The sequence below is a fragment of the Capricornis sumatraensis genome, chromosome 10, assembly GCF_032405125.1.
Source record: "Capricornis sumatraensis isolate serow.1 chromosome 10, serow.2, whole genome shotgun sequence".
Taxonomy (NCBI): domain Eukaryota; kingdom Metazoa; phylum Chordata; class Mammalia; order Artiodactyla; family Bovidae; genus Capricornis; species Capricornis sumatraensis.
In genome coordinates, this window is record NC_091078.1 from 28,597,049 (window position 1) to 28,613,812 (window position 16,764).

Sequence of the window (16,764 nt, forward strand, 5' to 3'; positions counted from 1 at the left end):
AAAAAAAAAAAACATTGTTAGTTTCTTGGTTTTTTTTAAGGAGTATGAACCTCAGAGTCATGATATTCTGAACTCTGCCTCCACCACTCACTAGCTCCAAAGCCTGGAACAAAATTACAAAAGTTATGACTTCACCAAGGCTGAGATTTTTTCCTCCATAAAAATCATACCCATCAGTAATTGAGATATACCAGTAACATGTCTGATGTAAGGCAGGCCCATGACATGTGTTCAGAAAGTGTTAAAGGCCCCTGATTACACTTGCTCTTCACTTCTACTTTCTTCCAGGTGCCCCCAAAGATGCTGATTCTCCTCCTCCAGCTGCTGGCATTCCAGAACTAGAGACCAAATTACGTGGGGATGGAAGAGGAAGGCCAGACTCAGGGGTGAAATTAGAGCAGAGTTCAAATCCCAGCTAAGCATATTATTACCAACAGCATGGACTTGAGCAAGTGGCCTCAGTTTCTTCACTTGTGAAACAGAAACCATAAGAATGTCTCCATCTTGTAGGGTTGTTGGGAGAACTAAAAATGATATTTGTGAAGCACCCAGCTTAGTACGGAGGAGGTGCTGCATCCACGGACATGATTGTGAAGCGGAGGGTTGGAGAGGCTGGGAGAGATGGGGAATGACTTTTATTCCCAGCTCCTGCTCTTCCAGTGTTGACAGTGGCTTAAGCATTGAAGGTGGATTACTAAGTCTTGCCCTCTTCAGCCTCCTGGGGAACCAAGAGCATCTGGGTTAAGTGGTCACATTATCATTCTCAGTGATGCTAACAAGGCAGATAAGGCCCCAGTTCTCAAAAAGTCTATACTCTGGTGAACCACAAACAAGCAAGCACAGAAGATTAGGATCGTGTTTCTGGGGTAATGTCAGAGTAAGATGATCACGAAGGTAAACTGGGGAGCTCAGGTCATTGGTTCAGGGTTTGACTATGCTTTTTTCATTGGAGAAGGCAATGGCACCCCTCTCCAGTACTCTTGCCTGGAAAATCCCATGGGCAGAGGAGCCTGGTGGGCTGCAGTCCATGGGGTCGCGAAGAGTCGGACACAACTGAGCGACTTGACTTTCAAGTTTCACTTTCATGCATTGGAGAAGGAAATGGCAACCCACTCCAGTGTTCTTGCCTGGAGAATCCCAGGGATGGCGGACCCTGGTGGGCTGCCTTCTATGGGGTTGCACAGAGTCGGACATGACTGAAGTGACTTAGCAGTATGCTTTTTTCATACTGAAGTTGTCTTAGTCTCCAGTTTTTTGAAAGATTGAAGACTTCAGATATGATTTTCATCTGAGGGGGAAGGGAGAGGTCCGGTAGAAGGCCATTTAAATCCTGCCTCCAAAGAGACACATGAAAAGATGTTCAACATTGCTAATTATTACAGAAATACAAATCAAAGCTGCAATGAGATATCACCTCACACTAGCCAGAATGGATATCATCAAAAATTCACAAACAGTAAACACTGGAGAGGGTGTGGAGAGAAGGGAATCCTTTGACACTGTTGGTGGGAATGTAAATTGGTACAACCACTATGGAGAACAGCATGGAGTTTCCTTAAAAATCTAACAATAGAACTTCCATATGACCCTGCAATCCCATTCCTGGGCAAATATCTACAGACAAACATGTTCCGAAAGGATACATGCACCCCAGTGTTCACTGCAGCACTGTTTACGACAGCCATGACGTGGAAGCAACCTAAATGCCCGTCGTCCATCTACAGAGGAATGATAAAGAAGATGTGGTATAGATATATATACAATGGAATGTTATTCAGCCATCAAAAAGAGTGAAATAAGGCCACTTACAGCAACATGGATAAGCCTAGAGACTGTCATACTGAGTGAAGTAAGACTGAGAAGGGGAAATATTGCATGACATCCCTTCTTTGAGGAAATCTAAAAAGACACGATAAAAATGATCTTACTCACAAAACAGAAAGAGACTCACAGACTTAGAGAACGAACTTATGATTACCAGGGTGGGTGGTTGGGGGAGGATGGAGAGAAAGGATAGTTAAGGCATTTAGGATGGACATGTACACAAAGGACCTACTAAAGGGCACATGAAACTCTGCTCAGTGTTATGTGGCAGCGTTGATAGGAGCCGAGTGCGGGGGAGAATGAATACAGGCATATGTATGGCTGAGTCCTTTTGGCACTGTTCACCTGAAACTATCATAACATTGTTTGTTAACAGCTACACCCGAATACAAAATAAAAAGTTAATGAATAAATAAATCCTGTCTCCAGCTTTTGCCTGGGCCTGGTCTCTCAATTGATGAAATAGCAATTGGGCTGCAAGGTGTCTACTTCTCAAAGTTCTGACACCGGGATCCCACTGCTCAACTTAACATTAACCATAATATTGATGTGATGTCATTGCACAATATGATTTTTATGTCTTTGTGGACTTTTTATTTTTTTTACTTTTCCTCTTGCTGAGAGCCATGTGCAGCTCCATGTATCATGGAGTCAGGTTTTTACTATCCTGAACGTGAAAGGTCACAATTTTGGCAAGATATGGATAAGCAAAACCCCATGTGTGTCTATAAAACTAAATAGTAATTCCAAAGTATCTCTTAGCATGAGCCTGGGATGTTTCCCAGGTTTTAAAATATATAGTTTAAAATTCATGATCCTTTTGAGAAAAAATGCAGGAAAGTCAAATAAATCTTCTCTTTTATACACACATACCTCAGGGAAAACAGAATTTTATGTAAATAACTGCAGGTGGTGATGTAACAGTACTACAATAGCCCCTATAAATTCTGGAGTTTTTCAACTGTGCTCTGAGCAAAGGCTCTGAGTCTCTGCAAATTCTGTTCCTTCTCCCTGGAGTACCCTTTCCCTTCCTCCCTACTTATACCTAATTCACCTGAAAATTTTCTAATTTTCTTTTAGTTACAAGGGAGACAACCCTTTCTCTGGGAAGAGATCTTTCTGTAATCTAAGACTGGTTAGTTGCCCCTCCCCTGTGCTCTCAGCTACCTGAGTCTTTATGAAATGACTTAAATAATCTTCACCACACTATTTAAAGTTCTTTTTTGCCCTTGACTTCATAGGCATAGTAATGGTTGAAAAATAATCCTTGGTTTGTAATGCATTATCATTGCTGATTTGTACTTAACCCTGTTTTATAATCATGTTCTAATTTGTTTTATTTTTGGCCACACTGCATAGCCTATGTGGAGAAGGCAATGGCACCCCACTCCAGTACTCTTGCCTGGAAAATCCCATGGACGGAGGAGCCTGGTAGGCTGCAGTCCATGGGGTTGTGAAGAGTTGAACACCACTAAGTGACTTCACTTTCACTTTTCACTTTCATGCACTGGAGAAGGAAATGGCAACCCACTCCAGTGTTCTTGCCTGGAGAATACCAGGGACGGGGGAGCCTGGTGGGCTGCCATCTATGGGGTCGCACAGAGTGGACGTAACTGAAGCGACTTAGCAGCAGCAGCAGCAGCATAGCATACGAGATCTTAGCTCTTGCACCAAGGATCTAACTCATGCCCCTTGTAGTGGAAGCCCAGAGTCTCAATACTGGACCACCAGGGGAGTCCAATATGTGTTTTGTTTTATTTCTTTACTTATTTGTAACCATACCACCTAGTATAAATATAATGGAAGTTACATATGTAGCTTTAAATTTTCTAGTAGCTCTATTTTTAAAAGTATAAAGTAACAACTGAAATTAATTTTAATAATAAATTTAACCTAATACAGCCAAAAGATTATTACTCCAACAAATAATCAATACAAACATTACTAATGAGATATTTACATTTTTTTTTTCATATGAAGCCTTCAAAACTTGGTATTTTACATTTAGAGCATATATTAACTGTTTCTAGTCATATTTCAGATGATCAGTAGTTACACATGGCCAGTGGCTACCATATTAGACAGCACAGATTTATAATATAGCCAAATTCCACGCACACATGACCAAAAACAAGAACTAAAATACTGCCAATAACTTATATCTACCTCGGAGAAGGCAATGGCACCCCGCTCCAGTACTCTCGCCTGGAAAATCCCATGGATGGGAGGAGCCTGGTGGGCTGGAGTCCATGGGGTCGCTAGGAGTTGGACACGACTGAGCGACTTCCCTTTCACTTTACACTTTCATGCATTGGAGAAGGAAATGGCAACCCACTCCAGTGTTCTTGCCTGGAGAATCCCAGGGACAGAGGAGCCTGGTGGGTATAGATGCTTCCTGCATCTTGATTTTTGTCAACTGCTCTGTTGACCCAGCTAGAGGTTAAGTTCATGGAGGACAGAATATGTATTAATATATTATATAGATGTTTATGTTTCATGGTCTTCTCAAAGTGTGATCTCTAGACACAGAATTCCCAAGACACTTTCAGTTCAAAGTGTTTTTATAATAATATTAAGATGTCATTTGCCTTTTTCATAGGCTGACATTTGCACAAATCATGAAAGCAACGGTGTGTAAAACTGCTGGCACCTTAGCATAAATCAACGTAGTAGCCTGATATAGTATAGTATTACTATACCATACTGGTAGTCCTTGTAATCATCAATGCCATGCACTGTTGGTTTTTTTAAAAAAAGAAAAGTTTCACTTTAAAAGTTCTTAAGCATTAAAATGTATTTAATTTCATTAAATCTTGACCCTTTAATGATCATCTTTTTAATATTCTGTGTGAGTGACGATATGCATAAAGCACTTCTGCCGCACGTCAACGTTCAAGTGCTGTCCCAAAAAAGCATTTGTGCAATTGTTTGAGCTGTGAACTGAGCTAGTGGCTTTTTTTCCTGTAACACCATTTTGATCTGAAACAACAACTGACAAATCATGATCATTCAGAATTGAGACTTCAGTGGACATTTTGTCAAAATAAACATAGTAAACCTATCACTTCAGAGAAAACAACTTGCAATATTTATTGCCAATAATTTAAATTTGAGTTTTCAAATGAAGACTCAAATTTTGGAATATTTGTATCTACCACTGTGAACTTCACAGCTTCTCAATATCTAGACACTTTTCAGAAGAAGTTAGGGGGGATATTGACAAATGTGAAAATTTTTTTGGTTGTTATATAAAGAAGTGGCAACATTAGGAAGACAGGTATAGCTCAGGGTGCCAACATTTTCCAAATGACCAGCATATAATGTTAACAAAATCATGCATGGGTAACAGATCCAATCAAAGTACACGATAAACCAGAATTTTAACCTAACAGAGAACAAAATGTTCATTGATGTGGTTTCAGGTTTTATACTGCAAATACCTTTCAGAAATTATACTCCTTGAGTTTTAGTACAGTATCAAAGATTATCCAAAATCAACTGAAAAGGTTACTAAGATACTTCTTCCTTTCCCAACTGTGTACATATGTTTTTCTTTTCCTTCATATACTTAAAGCAAAAAACATACTGCAAAAAATTGAATCCATATTGCAAGGAGATATGAAAATTCAGCTGCTCTCTATTAGGCCAGACATTAAAGAGGTTTGCAAAAATGTATAAGAGTGACACTCTATTCATTTTTATGCTTGGGAAAATATAGTTATTCTCATAAAATATATATTATTCATGTTTCCATGTAACAGGTGCATTATTATTTTAAAATAATAAGTCAATATTTTGAAATTTCTGTTTTAATTTCTACTACAGTAAGTATTGATAGACATAATGAAAATAAACAAAAGCTCTTTGAGACTCTCAATAAATTTTAAGACTGTGAACTATTTCTGAGATGAGACCAGAAGTTTAAGAACCACTAGCCTAGCACATTTCTTATCATATTATACTATACTATATTTTGCTTACATATTATATTTCACTCAGATATTATATACTATATGTGTTAATATATATTTTATAGTTTTCATATTATGTTTACTGTTATCTTAACAAGTTATCGAAGTTACCACCCCCAGTGATGGGACAAACCAACATTATGTGCTTTCCATGTAATGTACAGAGAAAGACACAACATCATTTTACGGTATTCTTAACACAAATGCACATCCTGAATCTAATCATAAAGTAACATCAGACAAACCCAAACACTGACATTCTACCAAATATTTTACTTGTTTTTTTAAAAAATATGTCAATATAAAAACATAAAGCTAACAACAACAAAGCAAAACCAAGAAATGGTTTCAGTTAAAACTAGCCTAAATAGATATGACAACAGAAATGCCATCTAAATCTGGGGGTAATATTAACAGCAATTGGAAAAACCTGAACAAGTCTGAGATAAGAAAATAATAGTCAATGTTAATTTCTTGATCTAGCTCATCGCATAGCGATTATGTCAGAGAATGTTCTTGTTTTTAGGAAATACACAGTTAAAGAGGGAAAGGTATAATTTCTCTTATTGACTCAGATGGTTCAGAAAACAATCTGAGAGGGTGGAGAAGAGAAAAGAGCAAATGTGGTAAAATATTAATATTTGGAATTTGGGAAAAGGAAGTTCAGAAATTCCTTGCCTATTTTTGTCATCTGGTGGCTCAGATGGTAAAGAATCTGCCTGCAACGTGGAAGACCCTGATTCGATCCCTGGGTCAGGAAGATCCCCTGGAGAAGAAACTGGCAACCCACTCTGGTATTCTTGCCTGGAGAATCCCATGGACAGAGGAGCCTGGCGGGCTATATATAGCCCATGGGGTCGTAAAGAGTTGGACACGACTGAGCAACTAACACACACACGGTTGTCGTTCAGTCACTCAGTCGTGTCTGACTCTGCAACCCTACGGACTACAGCACGCCAGGCTTCCCTGTCCTTCGCCATCTCCAGCAGCTTGCTCAAACTCAAGTCCATTGAGTGGGTGATGCCATCCAACCATCCTCTCTCAGTCGTCCCTTTCTCCTCCTGCCTTCAGTCTTTCCCAGCATCAGGGTCTTTTCCAATGAGTCAGTTCTTCACATCAGGTGGCCAACGTATTAGAACTTCAGCATCCTTTCAATGAATATTCAGGACTGATTTCCTTCGTGTTGACTGGTTTGACCTCCTTGCTGTCCAAGGGACTCTCAAGAGTCTTCTCCAACACCACAGTTCCAAATCATCAGTTCTTTAGTGCTCAGCCTTCTTTATGGTCCAACTTTAGTTCAACTTTTCTGTTGGTCCAAAATTATGTCAAAACAAGGAGTTAAACGGAAAAGGTTTACTTGACAGATACACGAGTGGATCATTTTCTAGATACTCCACTTTCTTTAGTTTCTGGATTTAGATGTAAGAAGGATTATATGGAGGAAAAATTAAAAGTCTCTTACAGATACAGAGAACAGACTTGCGGTTGCCACAGGGGGTGGGAGTTAGGGGAGGGAGGGATTGGGAGTTTGGGATTAGCAGATGCAAACTAGTATATATAGGATGGATAAACAACAAGGTCATACTGTATAGCACAGTATTCAATATCCTGTGATAAACTGTAATGGAAATAATATGAAAATGAATATATATATATATAACTGAGTCATTTTGCTATTCAGCAGAAATTAAAACATTGCAAATCGAATATATTCCATAAAAACGTTTTAAAAAACAACAAAAATCAAAAAGTCTCTTAATGATTACTATATCCTTAATTTGCTTTAACAATGTGTGCTAAAACTACCTCCCAAATTTACCTCCTTTTGTCATTTTTTCTTAAAAGGGCCTTTGGATCCAAGAAATTGAGGTTTTCATTACATGAACTGCAAGTCATTTTGCTCCTACTTTGATGTGGAGGGAAAGAGGATCGTTTGCCAGCCTTTAACACAAAATGAAGAGGAAAGACTAATTAGAAAATTACTCTTGGAATAAACTAGAAAGGCGCTTGGGTCCCATTTTAGCTTCGGCCACCAGGAGTTAGTACAGCTGAGAGCGAAGTTGATCCTCAGCGGCTCTCAGTTTCGGGAGGCTCTGGACAGCAGGGCCAGGGGGCGGGACGAGGGAATCTGTGAATCTTCGTTCCGCTCCTCTGGTCTGAAAGTGCATCTCCTGTGGCTTGACTGCTGGGAGGGTGAAAAAGGAGTCTAGGCCGTCTAGGATTGGCTGAAACGTGTGTGGTTAAGAGTCTAGCCCAACGGATAATTAGAAGCGGATTCTGGGAATGAGCAGAGGATTTTTTTCTTTTTAAAACAACACACCCTCCGTCTTTTCTTAATTCAATTCTGCATAGGTTGCCTCGCCCGACTCCCTCTAGTGGCCCCGAGGAGGATAGTCACGGCAGGAGCAGCCTTTGTGTTTCTGACCGTGGCTTCCCTGTTCAGACAAGAGTCATGAGAAGTGGTTTCTTGTTTTAAGAGGAAGAGCCTTATAAATTAGTTAATTCAACCTTAGTTAAGGGTGTTAAAATCTAGAGAGGTTAAAGAAATGTCCTGAGGGCACAGCAAATTAAAGGGGCAACCCAGGACAGGAACAGCAGTCAATTGAGGGCAGTCCCTAGCCTTTCCCAGGATAACCTGAAGAGGAGCCCCACTAGCTTCCCATATGCACGGAGAATCTCCAAAGCCATACTTGGAAGAAAATGCAAAGCCCTTATCTCCTTATCAGAGTCCTGCAGACCTTGCCCAACTTCTTTTCTGCCCTTCTCCCAGGTTCCATGGGCTCCCACCAGTTGCTTTAGTGTCGAGCCTGCAGAACTCTGACATTAGATTGTGCATCCATGTATCTGTTCATAATCTGTGTTCCAAGGCAGAGTAACCTCTACAAAGGCTGCTTTTTCTTTCTTGCTGTATCCCCAACACCAATCACAGGATAGGTGTATTAGATTCCCATGACTGACCTAACAAATCACCACAGCCTTTGGTAGCCTAAGGCAAGCCTATGCGCTTACCTTTCTGGAGGCCAGAAGTCTAAAATCAATTTCACTGAGCCAAAGTCAAGGTTTTGGCAAAGGCCACACTCCCTTCCAGGGGCTGTAGGGGAGAATCAGTTCTTTTTCTTGCAGTCTCTGGTGGCTGGTGGCAGTTCTTAGCTTGCGACTCTATCATCCAATCTTCAAGGCCATCTTTAAATCTCTCTTTGTCCTTCTCATAAGGATACTTGTGATGACATTCAGGACCCACCCAGTCCCTTTGCAAGGCAGGAAATTGCGGTTCCTGAAGACTTAAGTGATCGTCCTAGTCAGACAAGTAGGAGGTCGCAGACATAGATTTGAAGCCAGGCAGTCTGACTCCCTCCACTACCCTGTACAGCAGTCTGACGACACTTGTGCTTTTACGGTTCCTACTTTACAGTTAAGCCCAGTTAACTATCCTCCGTCCTATTCTAGACTGCAGGGATACAAGGAGACCTAGGGTCGATCCTTATTCTCCAGGATATATCCACTTATGTGGAAAGAAAAGGCATTAAGTCAGAGAGTGGTTACCCTTGTGTGGCAAACTGACTAAAAGAGCATGAAAGGCTTCTGGGAGCCTGTAATGTCATTTCTTGCCCTGGTGCTGGCTACAATAGTGTGTGAAACAGTTTGGAAAAGTTCATCACTGTACACTTGTAATTTATGCACTTTTGTCAGTGGGTACTATATTTTGAAAAAGACCAAAGAGGGCATAAAGTCAGGGCTCTAGGAAATGTCAAGAGAGGCCATAAGGCAGTCTCTCCCTCAGCGCTGAATGTCTAGGCCATTTCTTAGCCTTCTCACTAACTACCTGACTAATAAAGGGCTGTGAGGTAGGCGGTAAAGAAGTGAGGATTTTCCAGGGTCTTTCCTATCAAAATTCCCAAGGTCAGCCCACCTCAAATTCAGTTTGGCTGTAAAGCAGAAATGAACAGACATTTTAAAGTAACATTTAAAATGTTGCCAATAAGGATTAACTCCTTTCCCCAAAGAAATCTGTTAATATTATGACATAAACTTTGAAAATCCTAGGCTAAACAAATTTTGATCCCTTTTTGACTGCAGGACTTATCAGAGCCTTTAATATATTAACATGAAATGTAAGACTATCCCTGGGTCAGGAAGATACCCTGGAGTAGGAAATGGCAACCCACTCCAGTATTCTTGCCTGGAAAATTCCATGGACACAAGAGCCTGGCGGGCTACAGTCCATGGGGTCATAAAGAGTAGGATACGACCGAGTGACTGAGTACACGTGCACACACAATGTTCACTCGCTCAGTCATGTCCATCTCTTTGCGACCCCATGGACTGCAGCACACCAGTCCTCCCCATCCATCAACAACTCCTGGAGCTTGCTCAAGCTCACGTCCATCAAGTCAGTGATGCCATCCAGCCATCTCATCCTCTGTCATGCCCTTCTCCTCCCGCCTTCAATCTTTCCCAGCATCAGGGTATTTTCCAATGAGTCAGTTCTTCACATCAGGTGGCCAAAATATTGGAGTTTCAGCTTCAGCATCAGTCCTTCCAATGAATATTCAGGACTGATTTCCTTTAGGATGGACTGGTTGTATCTCCTTGCAGACCAAGGGACTCTCAAGAGTCTTCTCCAACACCACAGTTCAAAAGCATCAATTCTTTGGCACTCAGCTTTCTTTATAGTCCAACTCTCACATCCATACATGACTACTGGAAAAACCATAGCTTTGACTAGACATACCTTTGTTGGCAAAGTAATGTCTCTGCTTTTTAATATGCTGTCTAGGTTGGTCACAGCTTTTCTTCCAAGGAGCAAGCATCTTTTAATTTCATGGCTGCAGTCACCATCTGCACTGATTTTGGAGCCCAAGGAAATAAAGTCTGTCACTGTTTCCATTGTTTTCCCATCTATTTGCCATGAAGTGATGGGACCAGATGCCATGATCTTAGTTTTTTGAAGACTGAGTTTTAAGCCAACTTTTTCACTCTCCTCTTTCACTTTCATCAAAGGATCTTTAGTCCCCCTCTTGTGCACATGCAAGAGGGAGATATATTTTGCTTTTTTTCACAGACTTATTTTATTATGGAATACTTTATTTGTATTCTTAAGACTTTCATGATTAATGTTCTAAGGGACAAATTTTGGGAAGTGCTATTGTAGAATCCTAATTCACAGATCCATTTCACCCAAAGATTGTGCAGACTGATGTTTCAAAGTATTCCCTGAGGCCTGTCTAGGTTACTCTCACTGTCCCTCCACAAGCCATAAGTGTTGCTTCAAGTGACCAAATAAAATATCCCATAACCTAAATGTCTGGATAAATGATGGGGGTCAGAAGACAGCTGGAGAACAGAGAAGGATTGGAGAGCAAAGAGAAAGAATTACAGTGACTTGAGCTCCAGATCATCCTGAAGAGTCATAAGAGTATTTTGGTTGAACAAAATGATCATTTACTATGAAGATGCAGCATGTTCTCTCATTTAAAAAAAAAAAAAAAAGGAAAAAGAGTGGACTCTGGACTCAAGGACAAGATGGAACTGGAAACCTGGATGCCACCAAGGCTTCCTCTCTGTCAGTGGTCCTCAGGATCCCCTTCATCATTCTCTCTCTGTAGACTTCTGATTTTGCTTCTTGGCTGGCAAGATGAAAAGTATGGTGACCAACATTTCCAGAGTTTGTCTGTCATTGTCCAGTCATTAGGAAAAAGGGTCAACTGACTTAATCCCAAATTCCTAAGAAAGAGATATTGGTCAGGCTGCTAGCTACTGGTGAGAACACTGGGTAGGTCACAGAACATGCCAGTCATACAATGATTGTGGGGTATAAGGGTACAGTATGCATGCCCATATACAGGTGTGGAGCTGGGCAGACCACGTAAAAGATGGCTGTTCAAATACAAGATGTGTTCTGGGTGCAGCTGGTTTTTAAAAGCACTTTCTCGCTTTCTATAAATAAATAAACAGGATTTTTTTTTAAATGATTTTCAGTTCTTCAGAATCATGATCCAAAGCAGTGGCTCTCCTCTGCTGACTTGTAGATGTGTCCTATGGAGGGGATGCTACAGTCTGTGCTAGCCATTTCTGAAAATCATTTCAGCCAAGAAACATGAGAGATTGCATTTTTTTAAAAATGATTTGTTTCTTTCCTCTAAAATCTGAGTCCATGGAGGGAAATTTGGTTAATTAACAATATTTGTTTTGAGAAACTGGTTATTTAAAGCTTCACTGGGCGGAATTTCAGTTGTTTTAGACTATTACATCCTCCATATTTAATGCCATCGTTTCGAAAATGGATTGACTTCAGAAGTACTTTTCTCTTGCTTTGGAGATTTTGCACATTGGCCCAAATGGGTTTTTATTTTCCATTTTAATTTATACAGTATAAATACAATGTTGGACTTCTTCAGAGTTAACAGTTTCACTGTGCAGATGTTTCTTGAAAGCCTTTTCAATTCATGTGCTGGTTTTAAAAAAAAATTTTTTTTATTAGCCTGGCAAGCAGCCAGAAAAAAGAAAATTCCATTTTGCATAGAACTATAAGATTTTCTTCCTTGTTCTTTCCCCACCCCCAGCCAGCTACAGGATTATTAGGATTAAAGATGCCATAGTGACATCTTGTGGTCAACTGCCAGAGACACAGCAAAAAGCGGTGGGATGACAAAAGTGATCTAGTTCATTCTCCCACAAGTATTTCTTGATTTATGTTATTTGCTTTTTATTTACCAGTTGGCTGAAATCACTCTAGAGTTCCAGGTTGTTTTGCTCTACGGGAACTACTCAAATTTACCCCATAAAAAGGATAAACATGCTGTGTTCTGGAAAGGAAAAGAAGGACATAACTTTTGTTTTGCCTTTTTGTTGGACTCTCTCCTGCAAACAGTATTGCACAAGCTACTCAGTAATAACTCTGAAAAATACTGAAATCTTTTCACTAAAAACAGACAAGAAACAGTGATTCTAAATGAGCTCTCATTCTTTATAATTCTAAGCTTTTAGCAACTAACAGATTGTTTATTTAGCTTGTTTAGTATTTAGATGAAATGTATAAATAATAACCCTGCAAACTTTATTTCTTCACCCAAACTAGTGTCAGTTCAGTTCAGTTCAGTTCAGTTGCTCAGTCGTGTCCGACTCTTTGCGACCCCATGAATCGCAGCACACCAGGCCTCCCTGTCCATCACCAACTCCCGGAGTTCACTCAGACTCATGTCCATCGAGTCTGTGATGCCATCCAGCCACCTCATCCTCTATCGTCCCCTTTTCCTCCTGCCCCCAATCCCTCCCAGCATCAGAGTCTTTTCCAATGAGTCAACTCTTCCCATGAGGTGGCCAAAGTACTGGAGTTTCAGCTTTAGCATCATTCTTTCCAAAGAACACCCAGGACTGATCTCCTTTAGAATGGACTGGTTGGATCTCCTTGCAGTCCAAGGGACTCTCAAGAGTCTTCTCCAACACCACAGTTCAAAAGCATCAATTCTTCGGTGCTCAGCTTTCTTCACAGTCCAACTCTCACATCCATACATGACCACTGGAAAAACCATAGCCTTGACTAGACAGACCTTATTTGGCAAAATAATGTCTCTGCTTTTGAATATGCTATCTAGGTTGGTCATAACTTTCCTTCCAAGGAGTAAGCGTCTTTTAATTTCATGGCTGCAATCACCATCTGCAGTGATTTTGGAGCCCCCAAAAAATGAAGCCTGACACTGTTTCCTCTGTTTCCCCATCTATTTGCCATGAAGTGGTGGAACCAGATGCCATGATCTTCATTTTCTGAATGTTGAGCTTTAAGCCAACTTTTTCACTCTCCACTTTCACTTTCATCAAGAGGCTTTTTAGTTCCTCTTCACTTTCTGCCATAAGGGTGGTGTCATCTGCATACCTGAGGTTATTGATATTTCTCCCAGCAATCTTGATTCCAGCTTGTGCTTCTTCCAGCCCAGTGTTTCTCATGATGGATTCTGCATAGAAGTTAAATAAGCAGGGTGACAATATACAGCCTTGACATACTCTTTTTCCTATTTGGAACCAGTCTGTTGTTCCATGTCCAGTTCTAACTGTTACTTCTTAACCTGCATATAGGTTTCTCAAGAGGCAGTTCAGGTGGTCTGGTATTCCCATCTCTTTCAAAATTTTCCACAGTTTATTGTGATCTACACAGTCAAAGGCTTTGGCATAGTCAATAAAGCAGAAGTAGATGTTTTTCTGGAACTCTCTTGTTTTTTCGATGATCCAGCGGATACTGGCAATTTGTTCTCTGGTTCCTCTGCCTTTTCTAAAACCACCTTGAACATCTGGAAGTTCACGGTTCACTTATTGCTGAAGCCTGGCTAGGAGAATTTTGAGCATTACTTTACTAGCGTGTGAGATGAGTGCAATTGTGCGGTAGTTTGAGCATTCTTTGGCATTGCTTTTCTTTGGAATTGGAATGAAAACTGACCTTTTCCAGTCCTGTGGCCTGACTAGTGTCAATGGAGATTAAAAACCTGCTTGCATAATTCTTGATTTTTAAAAAATAAATATAGTAAATAATATACAAGAATAAAAAAATATTATTGGAAGCTTTGTAAAATATACAAAAAAGATATGATATAGTGTTAAAAAAGCACAACACCAAATTATGTATCAGCTGTGATCCTATATGCACACCAGTGTGACAATCTATACAGTGTAGAAGTCTACACAAGTATGGATGCAAATGTCAATATCAAGGCCTACGTGGAGAAGGGTGTAGACACAGAAATAAGCCCAGAAAAAACTCTTATACTAATAAGCATTTTCTGTTTCATTATACTATTGTTGTTGCTGTTCAGTCACTAAGTTGTGTCCAAATATTTGAGGCCGTATGGACTGCAGCAAGACAGGCTTCTCTGTCCTCCACTGTCTCCTGGAGTTTGTTCAAATTCATGTCCATTGAGTTCACATACTGCTGAAGCCTAGCTTGTAGGATTTTGAGCATTATCTTGCTAGCATGTGAAATGAGTGCAATTGTATAATAGTTTGAACGTTCTTTGACATTGCCCTTCTTTGGGATTGGAACAAAAACTGACCTTTTCCAGTTCTACGTGAAAAAAAATAATAATTACCAAATTTCTTCCAAACCAGAAATTAAAGCATATTATAAAACTATGGTGATAGGCTTCGCAGAGAGTCGCCAGTTTGTTGCTTCAACAGTGCTTGAACCGAACCGCCTGCTCATCCCCCGCACCTGCCGGCCACTCAGAGCCAGCCCTCCTCACCACCTGACAGGGCCCTCCGACCGCCCAAGGTCCCTGCCGCCAGTCCAGCGCCGCGCAGCTGCCGCTGGCCACCGCCGCCTCTTGTCAGCCACCCGCCGTGACGACCGCACCCCCCTTGCAGGTGCGCTAGAACTACCACCAGTACTTGGAGGCCTCCATCAACGGCCAGATCAACCTGGAGCTCTACACCTCCTATGCCTACCTGCCCATGGCATACTATTTTGACCACAATGATGTGGCTTTGAAGAACTTTGCCAAATACTTTCTTCACCAATCTCATGAGGAGAGGGAACATACTGAGAAACCGATGAAGCTGCAGAACCAACAAGATGGCCGAATCTTCCTTCAGGATATCAAGAAACCAGACCACGATGACAGGGAGAATGGGCTGAATGCAAGGGAATATGCACTGTGCTTGGAAAGAAGTGTGGATCAGTCACTACTGGAACTGAACACGCTGGCCACTGAAAAAAATGACCCCCATCTGTGTCACTTCATTGAGACTCAGTACCTGAATGAGCAGGTAGAAGCCATCAAAGAACTGGGTAACCACATAATCGCATTGTGCAAGCTGTGGGCCCCTGGATCTGGCCAAGCAGAGTACCGCTTTGACAAGCACACCCTCGGACACGGTGAGAGCTAAGCCTCAGGCTGCCTTCCCATAGCCACAGGGGTGACTTTCCTGGGGACCAAGGCGGTGCATGCATATTTGGGTTACCTTCACCTTTCTATAAGTGGTACTAAAACATCTACTTAAGTTCTTTCTTTAGCACCATTCCTTCAAATAAAGTAATTTGGTACCCCCCCCCCAAAATAAACAATAAAACTATAGTGATTAAAAATATATAGCGCTGATACATAAATAGATTGAGAGACCAATGAAAAAGAATAGAAAGTCTAGAAGAGACCTAAGAACACATGGGAATTTAGTATGTGATAAATTTAATATATCTTAAAGAGCAATATCTCAAATCCACAGAGAAAAGATAGGTTACTCAGTTAAAGACTTTAGGATAGCTGCATGGCCATCTAAAAAGAAAGTTGGATCCCATACCTCACACCTTACACCCAGAAAAATTCAAAGAGGTATGAAAATTTGAATATAAAAAAGAATAGTGTATTACAAGTGATGTAAGAAACCATGAGAGAACTATTTAATAATCTCAGAGTGCAGAATACCTTTGCATTTATGACACACATGAAACAGAAGCCACAACATTGTGCAGAAAAAAAAAATCAAAGACAAATGACAAAACTGGAAGGAAGAAATATTTGTAATAGACATCATGCTAATTTCTCTAAATATATAATGAATTTCTAAAAATCAATAAGGAGCAAACCAATGACCCAATTAAAAAATAGGCAGTGATTTGCAGCAACATGGATGGCCCTAGAGACTATCATACTAAGTGAAATAAGAAAGACAAATATCTTATGATATCACTTATATGTGGAATTTTTTAAAGTGATACAAATGAACTGATTTACAAAACAAAAACGTACTCACAGACATAGAAAACCAACTTATGGTACCAAAGTGGAAAGGTGGTAAGGGATAAATTAGGAGTTTGTGATTAACAGATACACAATACTATATATAAAATAGAGATGCAACAAGGACCTACTATATAGCAGAGAGAACTATATTCAATATCTGGTAATAACTTATAATGGAAAAGAATCTGAAAAGGAATGTGTATATATATACATATGTATAACTGAATCACTTTGCTGTACAC

General features: G+C 40.4%; 1 pseudogene; it reads left to right on the forward strand.

The window, feature by feature from the left end:
* Positions 1–1,626: 1,626 nt before the first annotated feature.
* On the forward strand, positions 1,627–15,668 carry LOC138087335 (ferritin heavy chain-like; annotated as a pseudogene).
* Positions 15,669–16,764: the final 1,096 nt, after the last annotated feature.